Raw genomic sequence first — 23808 nt, 5'->3', positions numbered from 1 at the left:
TAAGGTGCAGAGTTCCACCCTAGTCGTTGCTCAGGCAGGCCTCTGTGCTTTGACTGGCTGCCTGGGTTAGGTTTAGTACTGACTTCTCCTTTCCTCATATACCCTCAGCTAACCAATGAAGCAAGGGGCCCCTCAGGGGTGCTGCTGCACAGAATGCGTAGTCACTCACTCTGCCGTAGGCTCCCTCTCGCTTCCTTCCTCCTCCTCCTCTCTCAGCCTGTCTTATACCTTCTCTTTCTTTTACTCTCTCTGAAATTCTCTCACTTCTCTCTCTCTGTTCCTGCCATTTCCCTCTTCAACTAATCTATTTTCAATGTCTCATGTCTGGCGCCTTTCTCTTATTCTTCCTCCTCTTTCTTTCCTTCTTTCTTTCTTGGCTCACTAGTTGTTCCTGGCCTCCTCCCTTCTCCCTGTTTTTTTTTTGCGGTAAAGGAAGCTGTCAGTAACTACTGACCAATATCTGATGTGACATCACAGCAACCAGTAGCATACTTACAGTATATGTCCTGGAAGCAGTTGTCAGGTTGGGGCATGTAGAGTGGATGTGCTGTTCTTTTACTGCTAGGGTACATTTGGTCGGTACACTTGAGTTTAAACCTGTATCACTAATCTCTAGGCTACACAATCGATGCACCATCGCTGTGATAGTTACTTTAAGCCACAGTCAAATGGGCCCATCAACAAAAATGTAAACAATGGAGCAATACTGTAAGGTGCAAAATCCACCCCCACACACTTGCCTGTGTAATGATTATGCTGTTGAAGCACCTTTTGGCAGCGATTGCAGCATCGAGTCTTCTTGGGTATGACGCTACAAGCTTGGTACACCTGTATTTGGGGAGTTTCTCTCATTCTTCTCTGCAGATCCTCTCAAGCTCTGTCAGGTTGGATGGGGCTATTTTCAGGTCTCTCCAGAGATGTTCGATTGGGTTCATGTCCGGACTCTGACTGGGCCACTCAAGGACATTCAGACTTTCGAGCCACTCCTGCGTTGTCTTTTCTGTTGTTCAGGGTCGTTGTCCTGTTGGAAGGTGAACCGTCGCCCCAGTCTGAGTGCTCTGGAGCAGGTTTTCATCAAGGATCTCTCTGTACTTTGCTCCTTTCATCTTTCACTCGATCCTGACTAGTCTCCCAGTCCCTGCCGCTGAAAACAATCCCCACAGCATGATGCTGCCACGACCATGCTTCACAGTAGGAATGGTGCCAGGTTTCCTACAGACGTTACACCAAAAGGCACTTAAAGGACTCTGACCATCAGAAACAAGATTCTCTGGTCTGATGAAACCAAGATTGACCTCATGCAGGCCAAAGAGTTCAATCTTGGTTTCATCAGACCAGAGAATCTTGTTTCTCATGGTCTGAGAGTCCTTTAGGTTCCTTTTTAGCAAACATCAAGCGAGCTCTCGTGCCTTTTACTGATGAGTGGCTTCTGTCTGGCCACTCTACCATAAAGGCCTGATTGGTGGAATGCTGCAGAGATGGTTGTCCTTCTGGAAGGTTCTCCCATCTCCCCAGAGGAACTCTAGAGCTCTGTCAGAGTGACCATCGGGTTCTTGGTCACCTCCCTGACCAATGCTCTTCTCCCCCGATTGCTCAGTTTGGCCGGACGACCAGCACTAGGAAGAGTCTTGGTGGTTCCAAACTTCTTCCATTTAAGAATGATGGAGGCCACTGTGTTCTTGAGGACCTTTAATGCTGCAGACATTTTTTGGTACCCTTCCCCAGATCTGTACCTCGACACAATCCTGTCTCAGAGCTCTACTGACAATTCCTTCGACCTCATGGCTTGGTCTTTGCTCTGACATGCACTGTCAACTGTGGGACCTTATATAGACAGATGTGTGCCTTTCCAAATCATGCCCAATCAATTGAATTTAGCACAAGTTGTAGAAACATCTCAAGGAGCTCAATTTTGAGTCTCATATCAAAGTGTCTGAATGCATGTCTGACTATTTTTAATACATTTGCAAAACATTCTAAACCTGTTTTTGCTTTGCCATTATGGGGTATTGTGCGTAGATGGATGAGAAAAATATTTCATCTATTTTAGAATAAGGCTGGCTGTAATGTAAAAAAATTAGGAAAAAGTCAAGAGGTCTGAATACTTTCCAAGTGCACTATATTACCATCAGTATATTGCCACAAGTATTTCTATATTCCTGCTACAGGTCACTTTTCAGCCCTGTTTACGTTGCTCTATTGTTTACTATTATTATTCATCCACCGAGAGAGCGAGAAGGGGGGTAGAAAAAGAAAGAGGGGGTAGGGAGGGGAGAAGAATAGAAAGGGAGAGTTGTGTATGTGTGTCATGACAGCTGCAACTCTTACTACACTACTTGTTTGCCAAAAAGGGATATCAACAGAAGGCCAAGGGCACGGAATATTCTCACTTACTCTGAACTCATACCAGTTCAGCTCGCTAAATAGTGAGACACAGATATGTCCAAGGGCACACGCAATGTCACCTCTTGGCCTGTGGATGAACCTATCGTTACCATGGGGATTATCATTGGTCATTACGCCCATTATTTTGCAACGCATAAACAGTGCCTTCAAACTATTTACCTCCCTTGACGTTTTCCAAATTTTGTTACAGCTAAATTTAAAATGGATTAAATTGAGACTTTTTTTGACACTGGCATACACACACAATACCCCATAATGTCAAAGTGGAATTTTGTTTTTTTAAATTTTGAATAAATGAAAAGCTGAAATGTCTTGATATGGCAAGCCTAAATAAGTTCAGGAGTAAAAATGTCCTTAAGTCACATAATAAGTTGCATTGGCTCACTCTGTGTGCAATAATAGTGTTTAACATGATTTTTGGATGACTACCTCATCTCTGTACCCCACACATACAATTATCTGTAAGGTCCCTCAGTCGAGCAGTGAATTTCAAACACCGATTCGACCACAAAGACCAGGGAAGCTTTTGAATGCTGTACAAAGGCCACCTATTGGTAGATGGGTGAAAATATTGAGTGTACAATCCAGGTGTGGAAAGCTCTTGGAGACCTACTCCGAAAGACTCACAGCTGTAGTCGTGGTCAAAGGCGCTTCTACCAAGTATTGACTCAGGGGTGTCAATACTTATGTAAATTTATATATTTTGTATTTCATTCTCAACACATTTTACAATTTTTTTCTAGAAACACTTTCACCTTCTCATTATGGGGTATTGTGTGTAGATGGGTGAGGAAAAAAACATATATTTAAATTCAGGCTGTGACACAGCAAAATGTGGAATAAGTCAAGGGAGGTGAATACTTTGAGTGTACAAAACATTATGAACACCTGCTCTTTCCTTGACAAATTGTTGAATACAGGTGAATGCTACACTTCAATCAGTGTAGATGAAGGGGAGGAGACAGGTTAAAGAAGAATTTTAAAGTTTTGAAACAAATTACACGTGCATTGTGTATGTGTGCCATTCAGAGAGCGTGTCAACGGGCAAGCCAAAATATTGAAGTGCCTTTGAATGGGGTATGTAGTAGGTGCCAGGTGTCAAGAACTGCAACGCTGTTGAGTTTTTCACACTCAACAGTTTCTCATGTATCATGAATGGTCCACCACCCAAAAGTCATACAGCTAACTTGACACAACTGTGGGAAGCATTGGCGTCAACATGGGCCAGCATCCCTGTGAAACGCTTTTGGCACCTTATACGGGCCACGCCCCGAGGAATTAAGGCTGTTCTGAGGGTAAAAGAGGGTTCCGCTCAATATTAGGAAGGTGTTCTTAATGTTTTGTACACTGTGTAGATATACTCCTAGCTAAAGGTTGTTTGTCAGGGATATCACTTTTCAAGTAAAAAAACTAAATAGCTGGAGGGGATCTTTTAAAGGGGCAATCAGCAATTGCTACATCTACTTTTGGACTTATAAATTCACTATGTACCCATTGAAGAATAAAACTTTATGTCTTATGAGCTTTGTTCAACTGTTGTAACCCGTTAGAACCCAGAATATAAGCTTGTGGCCACCAGCTGCATTAAGTACTGCAGTGCATCTCCTCATGGAATGCACCAGATTTGCCAGTTCTTGCTGTGAGATGTTACCCCACTCTTCCACCAAGGCACCTGCAAGTTCCCAGACATTTCTGGGGTGAATGGCCCTAGCCCTCACTCTCTGATCCAACAGGTCCCAGACGTGCTCAATGGGATTGAGATCCGGGCTCTTCGCTGGCCATTGCAGAACACTGACATTCCTATCTTGCAGGAAATCACGCACAGAACGAGCAGTATGGCTGGTGGCATTGTCATGCTGGAGGGTCATGTCAGGATGAGCCTGCAGGAAGGTTACTACATGAGGGAGGAGGATGTCTTCCCTGTAACGCACAGCGTTGAGATTTCCTGCAATGACAACAAGCTCAGTCCGAACATGCTTTGACACACCGCCACAGACCATGATGGACCCTCCACCTCCAAGTTGATCCCGCTCCAGAGTACAGGCCTCGGTGTAACGCTCATTCCTTTGACAATTCATGTGAATCTGACCATCAGCCCTGGTGAGACAAAACCGTGACTCGTCAGTGAAGAGCACTTTTTGTCAGTCCTGTCTGGTCCAGCGACGGTGGGTTTGTGCCCATAGGCGACGTTGTTGCTGGTGATGTCTGGTGAGGACCTGCCTTACAACAGTCCTACAAGCCCTCAGTCCAGCCTCTCTCAGCCTATTGCGGACAGTCTGAGCACTGATGGAGGGATTGTGCGTTCCTGGTGTAACTCGGGCAGTTGTTGTTGACATCCTGTACCTGTCCCCGCAGGTGTGATGTTCGGATGTACTTGTGGTCTGCCACTGCGAGGACGATCAGCTGTCCGTCCTTTCTCCCTGTAGCGCTGTCTTAGGCGTCTCACAGTACAGACATTGCAATTTATTTCCCTGGCCACATCTGCAGTCCTCATGCCTCCTTGCAGCATGCCTAAGGCACATTCACGCAGATGAGCAGGGACCCTGGGCACCTTTGGTGTTTTTCAGAGTCAGTAGAAAGGCCTCTTTAGTGTCCTAAGTTTTCATAACTGTGACCTTAATTGCCTACCGTCTGTAAGCTGTTAGTATCTTAATAACGACCGTTCCACAGGTGCATGTTCATTAATTGTTTATGATTCATTGAACAAGCATGGTATACAGTGTTTTAAACCCTTTACAATGAAGATCTGTGAAGTTATTTGGATTTTTACAAATCATCTTTGAAAGACAGGTTCCTGAAAAAGGGCCGTTTCTTTTTTTGTTGTTGCTGAGTTTAGTAAGTAATCGGCCCGGCATCATTACATATCTCTCTCTTTCACACACAGACAAACAGAGCAGCCCAGAATAGGTGTTGTTAGTGTAGAGCCTTCTCACAGATGGGTATCTATTGCCACTCACTCTCTCTCTGAGGGAGAATCAGATATTCCTTAATACTCCATCCAGCCCTTAGATAAGAGGTAACCAGATCCCTATATTTTACACTGAACATTTTTATTTCATCATTGCGAAGCAATTGCTTATAAAATGCCTAGTGTTCCCTTTAGGTATCTATATACTGTCTTAGATAAAACATATCTGTAAAGAGGAATGCATTACACTTGTATTACAGTATCATCAGGTAAAGTTAAACTAATTTTGTGTATTTTTTTATGATAAAAGTAAAGCACAAGACGATGCAGAAGAAAACAGCGTACAATGTTGTCCAAAGCTTATCAAAAGCACAAACACAAGGTCACCTAGGGTCATATTGTCTAGTCAAGAGCAGCATCTGTTTTACAGCATAGAGGTTACAATGACAGCTGTTTCACACTCCAGGCTATGTGTGTGTGCAGTATATACGTTTCATTAGTAGTATGTACAGGATACACATACAGTAGTATTCAACGGTAAGAATGCCAACAAGTAAATGGTTCAGTAGAATAAACATTTTATAATAAGTATAATACAGGAAGGCATAATTTATAGAACAATATTTACATGTGTTTTGGGGAAGCTGCGTGTGTTCATGCGTGTCCCACCCCATGATGTTCCTTCCTAACATCCTTAAGGGACTCTTCATTTAACAAGTCAATACTTTGTAGAAGCACCTTTGGCGGCCAGTACAGCTGTGAGTCTTTTTGGGTTTGTCTCGAAGAGCTTTGCACACCTGGATTGTACAATATTTACCCATTATTCTTTAATCAATTCTTCAAACTCTGTCAAGTCGATTGTTGATCATTGCTAGACAGCCATTTAGATTTTTTGAAATACATTTTCAAGCCGATTTAAGTGAAAACTAACTGGGCCACTCAGGTACATTCAATGTCGTCTTGGTAAGCAACTCCAGTGTAGATTTGGCCATGTGTTTTAGGTTATTGTCCTGCTGAAAGGTGATTTCGTCTCCCAGTATATGTTGGAAAGCAGACCAAGGTGTTCCTCTAGGAGTTTGCCTGTGCTTAGCTCCATTCTGTTTATTTCTTTTATCCTGAAAACCTCTGTAGTCCTTAACGATTACAAGCATACCTGTAACATGATGCACCCACCCCTACGCTTGTAAATATAGAGTGGTACTCGGGAATGTGTTGAATTGGATTAGCACCAAACATAACACTTTGTATTCAGAACAAAAAGTTAATTTCTTTGGCACATTTTTTGCAGTATTACTTTTGTGCCTTGTTGCAAACAGGATGCATGTTTTTGAATATTTTTATTCTGTACAGGCTTCCTTTTCACTGTCATTTATGTTAGGAATGTGGAGTAACTACATTGTTGATCTATTCTCAGTTTTCTGATCACCATTGGCCTCATGGGGAAATGCCTGAACAGTTTCCTTCCTCTCCGGCAACTGAGTTAGGAAGGACGCCTGTATCTTTGTAGTGACTGGTTGTATTGATACACCATCCAAAGCCTAATGAATTACTTCACCATACTCAAAGAGATATTCAGCATCTGCCAATCGATGCCCATTTTTGCGAGACATTGAAAAACCTTACTAGTCTTTGTGGTTGAATCTGTGCTTGAAAATCACTACTCGATTGTGAGACCTTACAATTATCTGTATGTGTGGGGTACAGAGATGGGGTAGTCATAAAACCACAGAATGAGTCCAAGTAACTTATTTATGTGAGTTGTGAAGGCCATTTTCACGCTTTAACTTATTTAGGCTTGCCATAAGAAAGAGGTTGAATACTTATTGACTCGAGACATTTCAGGTTTACATTTTATATTAATTTCAAAAATGTTCTACAAACAAAATGTCACTCACATTATGGGGTATTGTGTGTAGATCAGTGACACAACATGTAAATGTCATCAATTTAAATGCTGGCTGTAACACAACATAATGTGGAAAAGGGAAAGGAGTGAAGGCAGTCTCTGACAGAAGTCTTGCCAATGCCATATGTTATTTTCATCTCTCCTTGTCAGTGTGTCCTTGGCAGATAGTCACTGATTGCTAACATTTTAATTAAATTAACTAACTAATTGATGTTTTATCTGTGATTGCGCTCCCTCTGTCACTCTTTCAAGCGCCAGGGAGTCCATCTGAGTCACCCTCTCCTTGTTTTGTTCAATGGCTAAAAATCACTAGGCCGTTACCAAAGTAACGCAGTGAAAATATGTCCTTGCCTTAAACCGTTTTGAGTAGGCCTTCCGGGCTGGGCTGTAAGAGTACTGGAAATGAGTTCATGCTGTTAATAATGTCTCACAGAGGAGCTGGGTACAGGGGTTTTTGATGCTTGCTAGCTGAAGCTGGAACTGGAGGCCTGTAATTCACAAATAATGATAGAGCATGAAGTAGTCTTGAATGGCACATTTCCCCCCAGAGTACTTATTTTCTTTATTTTACGATTGCTGTATCCTCAATTCCACAGTAGAGGTGTTAGCGCCGCCGGTGGCCACTACTTACAGTTAGGGTGGCGCATTTTGGGGAATATTCAGAGGTGGAAACTTTCCGTGGGAATATATGGGAATTAACGGAAATATATGCAAAATAATATTAATACCATTTAAATGTAGGTGTTTTTGGCATTGGATATATTTACCATATCATATGGAGACCGAAACATAAACCTTTTACCTGATCATAAGTAGACATAATTGCAAATGATTAAATCCTTCCAATAGAAAAAATAACTATTTAGTCAACTCATTTTAATTAAAGTTCAATTTGTGACTCTTCACATGGGATGATTTCACTGAACAACAAAAGGGAATATTGAATGATCCCCAATGATCCATCGCATCTCCCAAAAACGTTTTCAACATCTGTAAAATGATAGTCCAGAAACTAAAGGGGAAAGAGCCTCAGATCCACAAAGTCCCTTCCACCAGGTTGCTGATGAGATATATTGGCACGACTGCCACATTGCATCTACATCCCAAAGCCCTTGCTTGGAGTTGTACTTCGACAGACTGCCAAGAACCTTGCCCTCATCCAGGCCAAGGTGGCGAGACACGGTAGCGATGACACCATAGGCCTTGTTGATCTCTGCACCAGACAGGATGCTCTTGCCAGCATACTTGGGGTCCAACATGTACGCTGCGACATGTATGGGCTTCAGGCAGAAGTCTTCATGCTTTTTGATGTATTTCAGAACTGTAGTTTCCTCTGCTTGGAGCAACAGTGAAGTGGGCAGGGCAGTACGGATTTATTATCTTACATCTGCAAGCAGAGTCTGAACATCAGATGGTATTGTCTCCCTCAATCCGTGCAATGGCTACTGCTATAGGTTTAAGGAGTTTCAGGCTGCTTACCACTCTCTCCCAAAATACATCATCCAGGAGGATCCTCTTGATGGGGATGTCCATATCAGCAGACTGTTGATGGGTGGAGATAATGTAGTTAATTATTCCTTGTCCACGAACGTTCGACCACCCATCAGATGATTGCAATAGTCTGCTTTCTCTATGATTTGCTTGACCTTCACTTGAACTCTGCATCCAGCAAATTAGTAGATAAAGCATGTCTGGTTGGAGGGGTATATGCTGGGAGAAGAACATTCAGAAATCTCTTCTAATACACATTGCCTGTCAGCATCAGAGGTGAACCAGTTGCATACACAACTCGAGCAAGACATTCATCAGCATTTCTCTGACTACGTTCCTCCATTGAGTAAAAAAAAACTTCTGATTCCAGGAGGACCATGAGCTGTTGCTGTCAATAAGGTGTCTGATAATTTTCACCTCGAATATAACTTTTGTCAGAGGTTGCTTGTTGTGAGCACTGAGTGAACTTTATGCACTTGGCCAGATGATTCTGCATCTTTGTTGCATTTTTTCACATGATTTAGCACAGTATTTGCAAATGTACACAGCTTTTCCGTCTACATTAGTTGCAGTGAAATGTCTCCGTGTCAGATAGTGCCCGTGGCATTTTCCTGTAAAGATTAGGGAAAACATTTGTAAAAAAAAAAGAAGAAAAAATGCAATTCCATGTACAGATAAATAGTTAAGCAGTTAGATTAAACAACTCATTTGTAAGATAAATGTTTTAAAATGAAATGTATGGAAACAGGTGAATTAACACTCCTCAGTTAGCAGGCTCAAGCAAACTAAAACCCACATGGTAGCAAAAACTAACTAGCAGAAATTGTTAACAAGTTAGAAATGATTTAAACACACTTTCCTGTAGGCTACTATTTACTAGTTAACAAAAAATATTGTATGTCATATAAAATATATTCACCCCACCCAGTATTGCAATCAAAACATACCAGAAAGCATGTAGTCCTTGGCTCAGACAGTGTAGTAGTGTGGGCTCAATAGCATCTCATTCCTGTGCAAGATCTTGAGAATCAGCTGTACATGTGATGGAAGAGTGCACTGTGAATGCAGAGGGTTGCAATTCCATTGAATTGGGGATAGTTTAACCAAAACATGCCACAAGACCTAGAATTGCCTTAGGTGTATTCCACAAAAGGTTCACTGTTATAAACTAACATTTTTGATGAATTTAAGCAAAATTCCCGGGCTTAACCTCCCTTGAAAAATTTCCGGAAATTTCCCGGAAGGTTTCCGACCATTTGCAGCCCAACTTACAGTGCCTTTAGAAAGTCTACAACACCCTTGGATTTCTTCACATTTTGTGTTAAAGTGGGATTCAAATAGATTTCATTGTCATTTTCTGTCAATGATCTACACAAAATACTCTGTCAAACTGTAAGAAATTCAAACATTTTTTAAAGATGAATACAAAATAACACATATATACTGTATACCTTGATTTAGATAAGAATTCACCCCCCTGAGTCAATACATGTTAGAAACGCCTGATTTGTAGATGTGAGTCTTCTTGGGTAAGTCTCTTAAGAGCTTTGCACACCTGTATTGTGCAATATTTGCCCATTATTCTTTAAAAAAATGTTTTTATTATTTTCTTTTCTTCAAGCTCTGTCAAGGTGTTGGGGATCATGGCTAACAGCAATTATACAGTATTTGTTTTTTTTTTAATTCTGTGCCTTGTTGCGTTGCGTACTTATGCTTGTTTTGGAATATTTTTTTCCCGTAAATTTATGTTCTTTTCACTCTGTCATTTAGGTCATTATTGTGGAGTCACTACAATGTTGTTGATCCATCTTCAGTTTTCTCCCATCACAGCTATTGAACTCTGGTGATTTTAAAACAGCTACAAAGGCCTCATGGTGACATCCCTAAGCCAGTTTCCTTTCTGTCCTGCAGCTCAGTTCAGTAGGATGACTGCATCTTTGATGTGTCTGGGTGGTTTAATACATCATCCACAACATAACTATTAACTTGACCACGCTTAAAGATACAGTGCATTCGGAAAGTATTCAGACCCCTTGACATTTTCCATATTTTGTTACGTTACAGCCTTATTCTAAAATTGATAGTTTTTTCCCTCATCAATCTACACACAATTCCCCATAATGACAAAGCAAAAACTGGTTTTTAGAAATGTTGGCAAATGTATTAAAAATAAATAACTTTATTACATTTACATAAGTATTCAGACCCTTTACTCAGTACTTTGTTGAAGCCCCTTTGACAGCGATTACAGCCTCGAGTCTTCTGTATGACGCTACAAGCTTGGCACACCTGTATTTGGGGAGTTTATCCCATTCCTCTCTGCAGATCCTCTCAAGCTCTGTCAGGTTGGATGGGGAGCGTCGCTGCACAGCTATTTTCAGGTCTCTCCAGAGATGTTCAATTGGGTTCAAGTCCGGGCTCTGGCTGGTCCACTCAAGGACGTTCAGAGACTTGTCCCGAACCACTCCTGCGTTGTCTTGGCTGTGTGCTTAGGTTTGTTGTCCTGTTGGAAGATGAACCTTTGCCCCAGTCTGAGGTCCTGAGCACTCTGGAGCAGGTTTTCATCAAGGATCTCTCTGTACTGTGCTCCGTACATTTTTCCCTCGATCTTGACTAGACTCCCAGTCCGTCATGCATCTCTGCATCAGACCAGAGAATCTTGTATCTCATGGTCTGAGAGTCCTTTAGGTGCCTTTTGACAAACTCCACTGGCATTAGGCCATAGTAGGCTATTTCCTACTTGCAGAATAGGCCATTTCCTACTTGCACTGTATGTGAAACAAAGTCTCTTGAGTTAGCAATTTATAGATTTTCTAAAATGCTATTCTCCCTACTTGAACTTGTCCTCAAGTAATACCTTCCTAAAATAATGTTGACCTCAACTCCACAATACCACAACAGCAAGGCAGACCAAACTCATAGACACACCAGTAAAATCCAGGCTTTGACTGTTTTTACAGTATCTACCCTGTCAGTTTGTCTAGGCTTAATCTGTGTTCCGGGAACCAGTCCTCTGATTAATCTGCCCTGTGAGTTTGAAGGTGTTTTGTACTCAGTTGGCTTCTCTGTGTTTATGTCGAACCCTTCTGTTCTGTGTGTGTCTTACAGGTGCAGGCTGACTGATCCACTGGAGAGCACCTTTTTGGGAGGTAGACCAGGACCGAGCAGTGGAGCACGTCTGAGGCTTTCAGACCCAGGGCTAGCCGAGCTAGCGAGTTGCTGCCAAAAAAACAGCACGGAGAGAGCCTGAAAACAGTTTGCCTGGGTGGCAGCATCACATTGTCAGACCCTGGAAAATGGCCCACCTGGGAGGCAGTCAAAACCAGAAGGCTGCATGCTTGGGGGTCAGTTACTTACATTAAACAGCACAGCGGCAAGCCTGAATGGTTTGGGGACCCTGAGAGCAGCGCGCTGCCTTAGGGGCTGAGAGGGACTGAAAGGGGAGCCTGGGCTACATCATCAGCCGATAATAGCCCGCCAGGTGGCAAAGGCTGTAAGAAGAACAGTAAGACCCAGCAGAGCGAGGGTGAGAAGAACAATCCACAGGTGAGTTCTCTGGTTCCTTCCCAGTCGGCCCCTTCTCTCCGCCTTATGATGCAGTGGGTGAAACAACAGGAGTAGTAAGACTGGGGCCTGATTGGATAGCTCAGCTCTTTTATATCCATATCTGCACATTGAATTTGAGAAGGCGAGGCAAGGTTATCTCAAGGCTAAAGGTATAGATTTAGGGTGCTCTTAAGGTGGTCTTGAGTCAAGGAATTGTTCTATACGCGGTCAACTAACTTATTTCCGAACATGAGTAACCAGAGTAAACCACTGCCTCTTGTGTGTTGTCTGGCTGTGGCGTTAATCCACTGGAAGCTCCGTGTACCTCTGACCTTTTGATTGGCTAATCCTCCGTGACCCGCCAGGTGGCTTGAGGGTTTCTGGGAGAGAGAGTCGAAGTGGAGGAGGGAGCTAGACTGTCAGAGATCGAAGTGACTGATCCAACTGAACAGGGCCCATGTTAAAAAAGCATCTCAGAGTAGGAGTGCTCATGGTGGATCAGGTCTTCCTTTTCCATATGATCCTATTCATTAGGATCTAAAAGGTTCAACTGATCCTAGATCAGCACTCTTTATGAATACAGGACCTGGTCCTTGGCCGAGCCCTTTTCTGTATGCCTTTTTAACACGACTGTGCTAGTGCACTCCGGATTGTTTGACTGTGGGGCTATGGCTATATCCCACTGCTGACACCAATGTGGCACATTTGGTGTGGACACACCTCGGGGTTGATGTTTGACTGTTGTGCTTCATAGTCTAAGATGAGGATCTCCCTCCCTGTGTGCTTAGCTCAAATAAGTCTGGATCAAACAGATCTCATGTCCCCTTTTGATCCCCTTGATCTAATGTCTTCCATTATGATGCCTGAGGGGTAAAGTCAGGATAGAATCAGTCCTTGTGTTTCAATGGGATTCTGGGTTAGGAACGTAGGTTAATACCGAAAGTGCTGATATTTGTCCTGTTTCACACATGTACAGGTGTGTAACAAGTGTGTTTTTTGTTGCACATCCCCCTCCCCTAAGACACCAGCGGAGAGCGGGGTCACGGCTAGGGACACTGGAGCAATTAAGGTTTAAGGCCTTTGCTCACGGGCAGACGGACAGATGTTTTTCACCTAGTCGGCTCGGGAATTCGAATTAGCAACCTTTTGGTTGCTGGCCCAACGCTCTAACGGCTAGGCTACCTGCCGCTCCCATGGCTCCATTCTTAATTTGACATAAACAATGCTAACAATACATATTCCTCATCGTGTGACAAAATGCTAGGATCTTTGACCCCGTCCTCAGGGACTTCACTTTTTATTTCTCTCAGCATTCCATACTCCCTCCCTCTGCTGTGAAAATGTCACTTGTAATAACTTATATTGATAATCGTCTCACGCGTCATACTAGCACCCATAACACCTTCCCCTTTCCTGCACTTTGTGTTGCCATGGTAATGTCCTCCCTTCCCTGCACATGCTGCACGGGAACAGCTGAGCAACAGGTTGATGTATAGAAACCAGAACCCCAGGCCGACCAATCAGAGAGGCTCCTGCCGTGGAGTGCACCTTACGGAAAGCTATGTGCTTGTGTGAGTGTTGGTGTGCGTGCTAGCATGCGTGCGTTTGTGTGTGCTCTGTACGATACTTGTTAGTATCGTGGCGAGGAAACAACACACGAAGCGGATGTAACTTAATTAGGCAAACAGCCCTGATGTTGGAAACGAACATCATTTATGTTGTCATCCAGAGTCACATGTATTTATTTTCCAAGCTATATCACACTATTTTACAGGCAGCAGGTTTTTAAAGGACCAAGAGAGCTTCGTATTTACATTTTTGCCATGGAAGAAAATATTGTAACACTGGTATCGTCAAAACTGGTGTATGCCTGCGTGCCTCCCTCCCTGCCTGCTGAATCTCCGCGTGTGTCCAGACTACAGAGTGCAAACAGAGTTGAAGGTAGATGCTTTCATCATGCAGATCAATATGTTACCAGTCAGAGACGACACGCAAGGTCGGCTGGAGAATCTATGACTCTTGCCTATAGCCCTATAACTAGTGTTGCCACGATACCAGCATTTTGACTTGAATACCGATACCGGGTTTATTATCTCAATACCAAAACGAGACCACCCAAAAAAAGAAGGCGCATTAGCCAAAGCCAGAATGGCACTTGATCCAAGCAGATAAACTCAGCTACTCCTCTGTCATTACATTTGAAACAAATGTTTATGCATTATTTGAATCAATTCTACAAGAAATGTTACTTAGATTTTTACCAATCAAACTACAAAACAGCATAATGGTAAACATTTATTTGAACGGTAAGTCTCTATTGATAAACTGAGTAAAGCAAGATGTAGCCTAGGTCTGTTCACAGTACTTTACAATACAGGTCAACGCATATTATTCTATAGGAGTGTGTGCATACATAGATTTTTATTGAGCTTGTTTTAGCTGATTTCATGGGGCTACCCCTTCCATTTAGGACTTCAATTATTGGAAACGTTTAAGAGAAACATTATTTTATTGTACTACGTAACAACATTTGCGTAGAAGAAGCAATCTCTCTTTTTTCCAAGTGGCCGTGTAGAATGTGGCTGTGGAATCTGACTGTGGCTATGGAATCTAGTGGGAAGCAAAGGAAGACAAAAGAGGTGCATTTGTTTTTGGTGAGGGAGACTAAGTGAATTAATACAGTTTTTGGTAACAGTCAGCTTTGAAATCAGCAGGTTTGCAGTTTCAAGAAAAATACTTAAAGATAAGAAATAAAAGTAACAAATAATTAAAGAGCAGCAGTAAAATAACAGTAGGGAGGCTATATATACAGTGGGTACCAGTATAGAGTCACTGTGCGGGGGCACCGGTTAGTCAAGATAATATATACATGTGGGTAGAGTTATTAGGTGACGTATGCATAGATAAAAACCGAGAGTAGCAGCAGTGTAAAAGAGGTGGGTGGGGGGGGCATTGCAAATAGTCTGGGGAGCCATTTGATTAGTTGTTCAGTAGTCTTGAGGGTAGAAGCTGTTTAGAAGCCTCTTGGACCTAGACTTGGCGCTCCGGTACTGCTTGCCGTGCAGTAGCAGAGAGAACAGCCTATGACTAGGGTGGCTGGAGTCTTAGACAATTTTTAGGGCCTTCCTCTGACACCGCCTGGTATAGAGGTCCTGGATGGCAGGAAGCTTGGCCCCAGTGATGTACTAGGCCATACGCACTACCCTCTAGTGCCATGTGGCTGGTGGCCAAGCAGTTGCCATACCAGGCAGTGATGCAACCAGTCAGGATGCTCTCGATGGTGCAGCTGTATAACTTTTTGGGGATCTGAGGTCCCATGCCAAATCTTTTCTGTCTCCTGAGGGGGAATTGGTTTTGTCGTGCCCTCTTCACAACTGTCTTGGTGTGCTTGGACCATGTTAGTTTGTTGGTGATGTGGACACCAAGGAACTTGAAGCTCTCAACCTGCTACAGCCCCGTTGATGAGAATGGGGGAGTGCTCGGTCCTCCTTTTCCTGTGGTCCACAATCATCTCCTTTGTCTTGATCACGTTGACGGAGAGGTTGTTGTCCTGGCACCACACGACCAGGTCTCTGACCTTCTCCCTATATGCGGTCTCGTCGTTGTTGGTGATCAGGCCTACCACTGTTGTTTCATCTGCAAACTTAATGATGGTGTTGGAGTCGTACATGGCCGTGAACAGGGAGTACAGGAGGGGACTGAGCACGCACCCCTGAGGGGTCCCTGTGTTGAGGATCAGCGTGGTGGATGTGTTGGTACCTACCCTTACCACCTGGGGCAGGCCCGTCAGGAAGTCCAGGATCCAGTTGCAGAGGGAGGTGTTTTGTCCCAGGGTCCTTAACTTAGTGATGAGCTTTGAGGGCACTGTGGTGTTGAACGCTGAGCTGTAGTCAATGAATAGTGTTCTCACATAGCTGTTCCTTTTGTCCAGGTGTGAAAGGGCAGTGTGGAGTGCAATAGAGATTGCATCATCTGTGGATCTGTTGGGGCGGTGTGCAAATTAGACTGGGTCTAGGGTTTCTGAGATAATGGTGTTGTGAGCCATGACCATCCTTTCAAAGCACTTCATGGCTACAGACGTAAGTGCTACGGGTCGGTAGTCATTTAGGCAGGTTACCTTGGTGTTCTTGGGCACAGGGACTATGGTGGGTCTGATTGAAGGTACGTAAGTATTACAGACTGGGTCAGGGAGAGGTTGAAAATGTCAGAGAAGACACTTGCCAGCTGGTCAGTGCATGCTCTGAGTACGCATCCTGGTAATCCATCTGGCCCTGTGGCCTTGTGAATGTTGACCTGTTTAAAGGTCTTACTCACGTCGGCTGCGGAGAGTGTGATCACACACGGAACAGCTGATGCTCTCATGCATGTTTCAGTGTTACTTGCTTCGAAACGAGCATAGAAGTAATTTAGCTAATCTGGTAGGATTGTGTCACTGGGCAGCTCTCGACTGTGCTTCCCTTTTGTAGCCTGTAATTGTTTGCCAGCTTTGCCACATCCGACGAGCGTCCGAGCCATCGTAGTACGATTCAATCCTAGTCCTGTATTGATGCTTTGCCTGTTTGATGGTTCGTCAGTGGGCATTATGGATTTCTTATAAGCTTCCGGGTTAGAGTCCCGCTCCTTGAAAGCGGCAGCTCTACCCTTTAGCTCAGTGCAGATGTTACCTGTAATGCATGGCTTCTGGTTGGGGTATGTACTAGTGATGCACCAATATGACATTTTGGCCGATACCGATATCCGATATTTTGCGTACCAAAAAAAACGATACCGATCACCAATTTTTACAATTTTAGCTGCCTTTTTAAGCATTCTACTTAAAGTCCCTTAAGGCGGCGCACAATTGGCCCAGCGTCGTCCGGGTTTGGCCGGGGTAGGCCGTCATTGTAAATAATAATTTGCTCTTAACTGATTTGCCTAGTTAAATAAAGGTTACACACATACCACACTGACCAAAAAGTCATTTTGTTGATATTTATGTATGTCCCCATTACCAGTGAAACATAAGCAAAACCTATTAATTTCACTTACTTGCTGTGCTGTTTCGTTGTTAATTTGTTCAGTCGTTTCATTCTCAACCGTTTGGGTCTTTGCGGGTCAAAAAATATACTATTTAACACTATTTAACGTGTCAAATAACAATATTTGACCAATCAAGTCCTGAATATGACTGCACGTCACATAATAATTTAACACATTCCTTCATTTTTTACCTTAGTTATTACACATTGATTACACTGTCACTCGTATTTCATATGTCACAACGATTCATCGATACGTATGCTATGATGCTGGTAAAGTTGTCTTGCGCACCTACAGTGCTGGTCATTTAAAAAAAAAGCTAGCTACCTCATGGGTGCAAACAATGTTCTTCCTCAAAAAAATAGCCAAACGACATTTGTTTCAGTAGCTAGAGTTAGCTAGCTAACTATATAGCTAGGTGTCATCTAAAATAACCCTAATTTATAAGACAGTTCATATTTGATAAATAGTGGACTTTGCGGTTAGCCTTTAAAATAAAAGTATGGCATAATTCTACTATTTGCTAATACTTACAAGGATTCCTAAATCATTGCTAAGAATAATGAAAATGACTGCAGTTTTTACTGGTCATTGTTTTCAGGCTGGTTGTATTGGTGCTAGCTAGGTACCAAGCTAAAGCTAGCTACCCCAGAAGTTGCAGTCGAACAAATGATGCTTTATTACCAACGCGGTATTGTAAACACACAGGTGTTTGCTAACTTTTTTAATACATCTTTGACAGTGCTACTGTATCTATTTTGACACGCAAAGACCCAAACGGCGGTTCCATAGTGTGTATGTCGTGAAGCTAATAGCAGTGAAGCTATTACTGTGTAACTCCGGTAGGGCAACATCGGAAAAATGGCGCACTTGGTAGTGTTAACCGGTGCTCGACCAGTCGGCGAAAGCCAACATCACCCACGACAGAGAACGGTTGATTGTCAAGGGCAATGAGTTTCATTATCTTGGCTTTAATGGATTTCGCCTTTGTTGTCTCGCTGAAATTTTGCTACTCTTTCAAATTACTGCTTGACTTGTTGATTGCTCGATCCACACAGCTGACATTGTGTGCTAGCTTAGGAATTCTGTGTTGCACGTATAGCGCAAAATTTTACGTGGCGTCATTACGTCATGTACCTTCGTTATATAGGTATGCACGTCAGCTTTGACATTGGTTTTGCACATCGGGCGTTAAACTAGACATCGGCCGATTCCGATATGTTCACTGACTATCGTGCATCCCTAGCATGAACCTAGCACGTACTGTGGTGTACTCAATGCCATCGGAAGAATCCCGGAACATGATCCGCTCAATCACTTGAGACACATTTGTCAGAAGTACCGAATGTGATCAGCCCAGTCCATATTTGGTAGAGTGTTCTGGGGAAGGAATGTGACAGCCTGCCTGGGGCCAGATGGAGATTGTTGTTGGGGGTGTGGGGGCCTTGTGGCTTGTGAAAAGAGGGCATGGTCTCCAACTCCCTGTATATTAGATACACTGAGTGTTTTCTGTAGGGGGAGTGGGTGGATGGAGGGATGGAGGACGAGGCATCATGGAGGCGCCAGTGAGGTGTAGACTGCTCCCAGATGGCCTGCATCAGGTTGAGATCAAAACATTCTTAACACTTCATAAATCCCACCTGGGGCCTACTGCCCTGCTGCTGGTGGGGAGTTCCAGGCCAGACACACTCCGTAACACTCCGGAACCCTGCGGAACGTTCCGCCCACCACAACACTGCTCTGGAATAATACTGACTAGCCCTGGTCTTGGCCACGAGAACTGAGTTGTTCCACAGGTAGACATACAGTATTGATAAAGTATACCTTAATGCTCCATCACGACCTTTGACCTGTTGTCAGTCAGATTCCGGATTTAATGGAACAATTCTCACAAAAATGAACGTTTTATTTATTGATGTTGTTGCTCAGGCCCTGAAAGTGGTCAAATGTTTGAGATGACTCTATGGCATGACCCATGCCATCTGTCGTATAGATGTAGCTGGATGTCTTATGTCATCATTTCGGGTGGTGCCTTTCTTTCCCATTTATTTGGGATTGAGGCTTATAGCTGGATATACACCACAGATGGTGTGGGACTCATCTCGACATTTGACCATATTTGAGATCCTAAAACGTCTGGGGAAAAAACGTTGATTTTGGAGTGAACTATCCTTTTAAGGAGCCATAAAGGGACTTGAGATACTCACGGGGAAGTCCAGCAAATGTCAGCCTCACGTGGCAGGCTTCAAGGCTCTGTCGACTTGTCAGACAGACGGATGGATGCATGGAGAACAAGAATTCACACCCGCACAGTATATGAAGTCAGAAAGCAGCATGTACAGTATATCAAGTCTGAAAGCAGCCCATATTTTAATAACAGGCCTGGTCTTTTTAGCACCAGCCAAAAGGTCTAGCTTACTATTCCCCCCCAAGCCCCCCCCCAAGCCCCAGACTTCAAGGTAGGAAGTCTGCAGTTGATGTCCAGTTGTTGATGTGTCCAAAGAACTAGAAGTATTCCACGATTGTAATGACATGCAGAACCCCCCCCCCCCCCCCCCCCCAACACATACAAAATTGGCAATGCCTTTCCTAAAGTCAAAGCTTAACAACTAACACTGTTTTAGTCCCTTGGTCATCATTGTACATCATTACACGCACAATTGAACAGCAGCGTATGTACTACCATCTTTTTTTATGTCACTGGATGCTCAAAAAACAACAACCAGTGACTCTTTCTTATTTTACCTTCGCGGATCTCCGCTTTATATGCCTTTTAGTAATGTCTCAGCTTTATACAGTAAATAAAGTTGGATTGATACAGATACAAAGGCCTGTCTACTAACCTGTCCTTAATTCTCACTGATAAATACTGGTAGAAATTAATATATTGTCTGTTCTGTGTAAGGATTACCCCGTCTCCCCCCCCAATGAATAGCAGGGATTCTCTGGATGGAAACACTGCGTTGGCCAACTGATTTACAGCTTGTTACCGTTCCGACACACCGACGGTGGGAGGTGTGATCCCGTCCTGTAGTCTGGGGCTTTAAACTTTAACCCATTTGGAATGCCTTAACCTTTTAATAAACTAACACAACAAGTTGTTGAGTACTCAACTACAAACATGCATACATACATACATACATACATACACACACACACACACACACACACACACACACACACACACACACACACACACACACACACACACACACACACATTCCACTTCTGCCTGTCTGTGTGGATGAGATGTGGAAGGCAGACCAAGTGCAGTAGAGAATCTGAGACATGGTTAGGCTCACGTCAACACTTTATGACTGGACCTGGGGGGATTGGGTGTTAGAGGTGTGTATGGGTCAAGTTTGAGCCTTGTGGTTCTGTTTTTTTCCCCGAGACCTGAGAGAGAGAGAGAGACCATGATTTTAAAAAATCTATTCACCGTTAAAGGGTTTCTTTCACATGCACGGTTACCTCCGAGGTCTGGTGTGCTTTCTGCTTCCCATACTGGAACTTGGGTGTCTCCTCACACACCTATCACCATATTCCTGCCGTTATTGCTTTTGCAATCACTTTGTACCCTTAGGGTCTTTCATGTTCATTGATATTGTAGGGGGGGCTCGGTTTTACAGGGGCCCTAAAGAAGGCCAGTGCGGCCTCGCCTTTTGAAGTACATTGTTCGCAGTCACGCAAGATTATGGCTAAAAGGAAACCAGAGACCCTCCACCACCCCACCTCTGCCCCTCCTCTACCAGTCACCTCTCCCTGGAGAACAATACAGGTATCTACCGTAGACCCTGTCTCTGCATCCCAAATGGCACCCGAGTTCCTATATAGTGCACTACCTTTGACTAAAGCTCTATGTGCCCTGATCAAAAGAAGTGCACTATAAAGGGAATAGGGTGCCTTTTCGGACGCAGGCCCGTCTGTCACTCCCCATAGGTATGCTCTGTGTTGCTGTTTTAACACTGCGGCCTTTCTGAAGCATTCATTACAGTAACAACCGTATCTTATGCGATTTCACTGCACGTTCAACAGTCCAGCTTCCTTTTTCACGAGAGGGGGAGGGAGAGCTTTTCATTTCCCTTCTCAGCAGCACCATTGATCTCCATCTCTGGTTGGTGTATATGAAATGTTCTAATTTTTGATGGTGTACTGTGAACACTGGAATGCAAATTCAGTCAGCCTCACTGCAAAGGGAAGTGTGTGTGCGTATCTGTATAGCACTCTCACCTTGGGCACCTACTCTTACCTGAGTGCTTGTGGCTCAGGGCCCGCTTTTGTCACACACTCTCCAACACACGCACACAAACACAGTACACACAGACACTCTGGTTGCAGCTAGGGGAAGAGGATTCCCTGTGCTGTGTGTTTTGGGTGGTGACGCAGCCAGGCAGGGGTTTTGGGCATGCCCGTTCATGAAAGCTGCCAGGCATGCAGGCTGAGTGGACTGACTAGCCGCCAAACCAACCCCTTGGCCAGGGCAGCTGCCTGGGAGTCATTGCTCCTGTTCCGGAGGTATTAGGAGTTCTGTGACGAGTATGCTCCATCAGAATTAACACGACTTCCCACTTGTGGCTTAACGCACGCATGCAAGTGCATGCAAGAATGCACACACAACACACACACACACACACACACACACACACACACACACACACACACACACACACGCGTGTACCTGTGAGGAAGCACCTGGTAGAAGTAGCTAGGTCTTTATGTCCTATGATTTTGATTGAATCGAGCCCCTGTTTTTAGGCACCACCTACACGCGATGTACAGTAGATGTAACGTGAGACCGTTAGTATGAAGATAGCTGGTGCTTAAGCCACAGACTTCCCACCACGAGCAGATGGCTGCACCACATAAAGCTTTACATTACCATTCTACACCCCCCCCCCCCACACACACACCCACACTCTAATATAGCTCAACATATAGAACATGACTGCCTTCTGGTTATAGAGAAGAAAGAGAAGGGGGAGGGGGAAATACGATGAAAGTAGAACTTCCATCTTTTATAGAGTGTTGATGTGAGTGGTTCCACTCTAACCCCCCCTCGATCCTCGCTTAGGAGGACATGCATCTGCCGCTTTTACAATCAAGACCCCTTCCTCTCCTTCTGCTTCTCGTCCACCCTGCCGCCGCCTCCTCCTCCTTATCGCATTAAACATTTACATTTTAGTCATTTGACAGACGCTCTTATCCAGGGCGACTTATCGCCTTTTCTTTTCCTTTCCCCACCGGGGAATAAAGCCTCCGTGTTTCTATTAGATGGTTTTGGACAAAGAGTTCTTCTCGGAACTGAGCAACCAGCGACAGTTAATAATATAACGTATATCATTTGAGTCAGCTCACATCCATGACTCTTCACTTGTACATATCCATTTGACACGTTTGACGCGAAAACATTGCAGTTATTGATCGTGACATCTTTAGAAATCAGTGATTCAGACAGCTTTGTAGGCACATTCTTACAGTTCTGTGAATAATCTTTATCTGCACAGCTGGCTCATTTGGTTGTGTGCTCTACATCACTATGAAGATGTTGTGATATTGGGCATGCTACAATTATATTTCATACAGGTATGATGGTAATGAAAAATTGATCTAATAAGACCCTATTGAGTTGTTTTTGTTATTTAACTAGGCAAGTCAGTTAAGAACAAATTGTTATTTACAATGACGGCCTACACCGGCCAAACCCTAACCAGGACGACGCTTTGCCAAGTGTGTGCTGCCCTATGGGACTCCCGATCACGGACGGTTGTGATACAGCCCGGGATCTATTCAGGGTCTGTAGTGACGCCTCTAGTACTGAGGTGAAGTACCTTAGACCTCTGCGCCACTCGGGAGCCCAAAAATTGTTTGGTGGCCATATTGGAAAAAGGCTTCTGTGGGGTTAATAGTGGGGCAAAAAAAGTATTTAGTCAGCCACCAATTGTGCAAGTTCTCCCACTTAAAAATATGAGAGAGGCCTGTAATTTTCATCATAGGTAGGGTTGAGATCTGGAGACTGACTAGGCCACTCCAGGACCTTGAAATGCTTTTTACGAAGCCACTCCTTCGTTGCCCGGGCGGTGTGTTTGGGATCATTGTCATGCTGAAAGACCCAGCCACGTTTCATCTTCAATGCCCTTGCTGATGGAAGGAGGTTTTCACTCAAAATCTCACGATACATGGCCCCATTCATTCTTTCCTTTACACGGATCAGTCGTCCTGGTCCCTTTGCAGAAAAACAGCCCCAAAGCATGATGTTTCCACCCCCATGCTTCACAGTAGGTATGGTGTTCTTTGGATGCAACTCAGCATTCTTTGTCCTCCAAACACGACGAGTTGAGTTTTTACCAAAAAGTTCTATTTTTGTTTCATCTGACCATATGACACTCTCCCAATCTTCTTCTGGATCATCCAAATGCTCTCTAGCAAACTTCAGACGGGCCTGGACATGTACTGGCTTAAGCAGGGGGACACGTCTGGCACTGCAGGATTTGAGTCCCTGGCGGCGTAGTGTGTTACTGATGGTAGGCTTTGT

At 43.9% G+C, this 23808-nt stretch overlaps 1 protein-coding gene across 1 annotated transcript in view; it reads left to right on the top strand.

Annotated features, from left to right (window-relative positions):
- The window catches only part of LOC120034138 (thyroid hormone receptor alpha), a 111690-nt gene that overhangs the window by 54838 nt on the left and 33044 nt on the right, over positions 1-23808 (top strand). The window contains exon 2 of the mRNA XM_038980585.1: positions 11820-12257. The gene's annotated coding sequence lies outside the window, so the exon portion shown is untranslated. The remainder of the gene's footprint in view (positions 1-11819; positions 12258-23808) is intronic.

Source organism: Salvelinus namaycush, chromosome 3, assembly GCF_016432855.1.
Source record: "Salvelinus namaycush isolate Seneca chromosome 3, SaNama_1.0, whole genome shotgun sequence".
Taxonomy (NCBI): Eukaryota; Metazoa; Chordata; class Actinopteri; order Salmoniformes; family Salmonidae; genus Salvelinus; species Salvelinus namaycush.
Note: the sequence above shows the minus strand (reverse complement) of the source record. Positions and strands in the feature narration are given on the sequence as shown.